This window comes from Crinia signifera, chromosome 7, assembly GCF_055691185.1.
Source record: "Crinia signifera chromosome 7, ASM5569118v1, whole genome shotgun sequence".
Classification (NCBI taxonomy): domain Eukaryota; kingdom Metazoa; phylum Chordata; class Amphibia; order Anura; family Myobatrachidae; genus Crinia; species Crinia signifera.
The window spans coordinates 146,438,650-146,442,909 of record NC_139223.1 but is presented as its reverse complement, the minus strand read 5'-3'; the positions used below and the strand labels follow the sequence as shown (position 1 = coordinate 146,442,909).

General features: G+C 47.4%; 1 pseudogene; it reads left to right on the top strand.

Moving 5' to 3' along the window:
* The first annotated feature begins 3,828 nt into the window (after positions 1-3,828).
* LOC146025372 (5S ribosomal RNA) lies at positions 3,829-3,947 on the top strand (annotated as a pseudogene).
* Positions 3,948-4,260: the final 313 nt, after the last annotated feature.

Genomic DNA, 4,260 nt, shown 5'->3' with positions numbered 1-4,260 from the left:
AATGAGGTAGGGTGAGTACGTGAGGAAGGAGGACCCTACTCATAAGAGTTAACATACTAAAAATAGGTGGGTGGACGAACGAAATACAATAGGATAAGTAGGAATAGAGGGGAACGGAGGCAGGATAGGAGGATAAAAAGAGGTTAGGAGGAGGGATAGGATAGTTGAAAAAAGTGGGTTTTGAGGGAGCGCTTGAAGGAGGTAAGGGAATCAGATAGCCTGATGGGTGGCGGGAGGTTGTTCAAGTGCAGGGGGGCAGCGCGAGAGAAGTCTTGGACACGGGAGTGGGAGGAGGTGATTAGGTGAGAGGTCAGTCGGCGGTCAGCGATGGAGCGAAGAGGACGGGAGGGAGTGTGGATAGAGATCAGTGAAGAGAGGTAGGGAGCTGTGGAGGAGGAGAGAGCCTTGTAGGTGGTGGTGAGGAGTTTAAAGAGAACTCGGAAAGGAATGGGGAGCCAGTGAAGAGATAGACAGAGGGGGGAGGCGGAGGTAGAGCGGCGGGAGAGGAAGATGAGCCTAGCAGCAGCGTTAAGAATGGATTGGAGAGGTGCGAGGCGGGTGAGAGGTAGCCCAGAGAGAAGGATGTTGCAGTAGTCAAGGCGGGAGATGACAAAAGAGTGAATGAGAATTTTGGTTGCGTCAGTGGAGAGGAATGGTCTAATGCGTGAGATGTTGCGTAGGTGAAAGCGGCAAGACTGTGAGAGAGCACGAATGTGGGGGGTGAAAGAGAGGGAGGAGTCAATGATGACACCGAGGCAGCGTGTTTGGTCGGTGGACGTGATCTGGGTTTCACCAATGCTGATGGAGATAGTGGGAGAAGAGGGGATGTTCGGGGGATGGAAGATTAGAAGTTCAGTTTTAGCCATGTTTAGTTTTAGGAAGCGCTGGGTCATCCAGGCTGAGATGGCCGTGAGGCATTCGGAGACCTTGGACAGGAGTGATGGGGATAAGTTGGGGGAGGAGAGATAGATTGTTAGAGTACAAATAGCAAGGGAGATTTACATACTTACTGAGCTAAAAAAAAACAGACTGGAATTGGCTTATTGCGATATTTTGACTTTGCGATAATATCGCAAAAAAAACCCGCAGAAATCACACTTTTTCTGAAAACCGCACATTTTATAGGATACGAATTGCAGGGAAAAAATCTCACTTTTTGCAGCGAATTCACACATTCTGACCTGGCAATTTTTAGTCACACATCAATTCACATCCAGATGTTATCCCATTATAAAGTATACAACTCGCAAATTTAATGAGATGCAATTTTTGGTAAATGATACTAAAATCACCAAACAAAAAGACTAGGTTCTGACAGGCGAATTTGACAGAACCATGCACAGATCATTAAGGTCTGTGCATGGTTTGGTGTTAAAATATGTGTAAAAGTTAAAATGTAAAAACAAATGGCGTTTGGTCCCCCCCTCCTGAGCATAACCAGCCCAGGCTCATTGAGCTGATCCTGGTTCCACAAATATGGGGGACAAAAAGCAGAGGGCTCCCCCGTATTTCTGAAACCAGCCCCATACTTTTGGACCGGTCCTGGTTCCAAAAATACGGAGGACAAAAAAACTGGGGTTCCCTGTATTTTGGAACAAGCACCAGGCTCCAACAGCCCAGGGTGTCATGCCACAGCCAGGGGACACTTTTTATCCCCCCTTTATGGGGTACCTGGGGGAGTGGAGACCCCCCAATAAAAGGGTTCTTCCCCAGCCCTGGGCTGTTCCCGGCGTCCGTGGGCTGTGGACGCCGGGCTGATACATGTAAAAGTGTAAAAAAAATTTGCTTTTACAGGTGAACTACAAGTCCCAGCAGTCTCCCTGCGTGCTGGTACTTGGCGAACTACAAGTTCCAGCATGTGGGGCATTAATGGGCCCCCCTTGGACTTGTAGTCCACCTGTAAAAAGAATGTTTTAAAAAAACCACAGACAGAGAGAATAGTACACCTTTATTATGCACACACTAATTTTACACCTACTGTATACTCACACAGCTGAGAGGTAAGCATCAGGCAGTTTTACTCCGGAACCAGACACCCCGTGTTGTGATTGAAACAGGAATTATAATATATTCAACATTTGATTGTTGAGGTACGTTAGGCCAGTACTCCAGAGCAAGGGCTCAAGAAGCAGGGCTTGTGTTGGGAATGAAAACACAAGGGAAGAGTGCACTAATTATTAGAGCATGCAATTTAAAGGTATGGTGCAGGAACAGATAGGGTGCAACTCTGGGCCTGACTCATAGATCAACATAATTTGTACAGTAACTGCTGTATGAATGGAAATTTGCATAAGCAGCAGGAGGCATCTTGTTGTTATGATCCAGGGAGTGAACCTCACAGCCGTGACCTGCTGGTGAGACCTTACTCTCACTCTGTTGCATCTTCCTTGGAACTACCAGATCCTGCGGTGCTAGGCTTCTCCTATAACAGCCACATTTGAAGGGGCAAATTAGGTCCGCCCCAACTCCAGTGCCACCAGGTCTTATATGGGACAAGGATCTGGAGGTTCCTGGGAGCAGGCAAGAGGAGATCTAACTAAAGGAACTACCTAGAAGAAAGTCACTAAACGATCTGCGACATTGTAACAAAACCAAATAAACAGTGACCTCATCACACAGCTGAAGATACTGCAACTTCGCAGCAAACACAAAGATATGCAACCTTGTCACAAACACGAGATTGTGCACCACATAATCTCACGGGGATCTAAATCCTCTAAACACACAACATAATACACCATGCTAATATACAAGAATATTACACCACACAATACATGCAATAACACCACACAAAAAGGGACAGTGACAACCCCTGGCACTCACAGACTCTAGACAGTCTGTCGGAAGTTGTCTAAAGATGGCCAGAGTGAGATACCGCAGAACAGCGTGGAAAGGCAAATGTCTGGCAGACATTGCTCCATGAGGAACAACCCTGCAGCAGGAACAGCTGCTATCACCGGTGTCTGCTGTCCGGCCTTACTTCCTTAAAAGGAAGTCCCTGACCAATGAGAAGCAGCCCAGCAGACCAGCCCCCAGCTCTAATGAATACACCAGGTGCTGGGCGCACATAGAGTGGCATTTTGGCTGCTTAGTGACAGCCAGGACTCAAAGCAGCACCGCCCAGCAGTCTCCGGTTGCTAGGCAACCGGACAAACAGATCCTCTGGTGGCGGAAGTGACGTGCCGGGACGGATGTCTAGCAACCACCAAGACCCAGTGTGCTGTCCTTTTAGTCACGGCTGAAGCCGCTGAAGCCTGCCCGCACCTGCTCTCCCAGGGGGACCCACACCCCCCAGCTACTAGATGCCGGGGAACCCCTGTGGTGGCCGGACTTGCAACGGTCCATGCACCCACGGGTACACGGGTCCTGACACTTCTGATCCATTGTTTATACACTGGGGTTTTTTGTCAGAGAAGAGGCTGACAAAGAAAGAAAAAAAAACGCTTTTTGGGCGCACTCTTTTGTTAATGAATTTATTGCATAATTTAAGACTTAACTTTTATTAAAGACTTTTTAAAAAAAAGGTTGGCACAATTATTTGTTAAAAATGTAGTGTGATCCTTGAAATAGTTTAGTTTAAGGAGTATTCATAGATTTGTCACACATTACTTTGTCATTTGAGCACTGTTGTAATCAGAGGTACAGTTACCTGTGATCATAGGCAGTGAAATGATTCAAATCCCCTGGGTTTGTGTGATAATATGCTTAGTAACACAGAATCGTACACCTCAAATGGTTGTTAGGGGAAGGGAAGTAACCCGCTGCGCCATTCCTACTTGCAGCCCAACAGATTAACAGATTAATTGGTTGAGACACAAAACCCTGACACATTGCCACCATACCCCGCTGGTTTGCCCAAACCCTCTCCGAACTTGGAAGCCAAGCAGTGGAGGGCCAGGACAGTACTCAGGTGGGAGACCCCTGGGGAAGACCAGGTGTGGCAATATAAGATCAAAGGGTAGGAGCTGCCGTATCAATTAATATCTGTATTAATGACTGCCAGAGTGAGTTTTCTATTAAAGATTATTATTTACCCCTTTTAGAGGCTCTAAAAGGGGTAAATAATAATCTTTAATAGAAAACTCACTTAATTGTGGAGCGTTTCCCAGCTGGCAGCAGGAGGGAGCGCTCGTCTACCTTCTGCCTATGTTAGCGGTTGACATGGAGGGTCCAGGTGATGGTATCGTTCCGTGTTGGGGCTTGGAACCGCTTTGACCGCCGCTGCAGGGAGGGAGAGCCAGACCTGCCAGGTACCTTTAG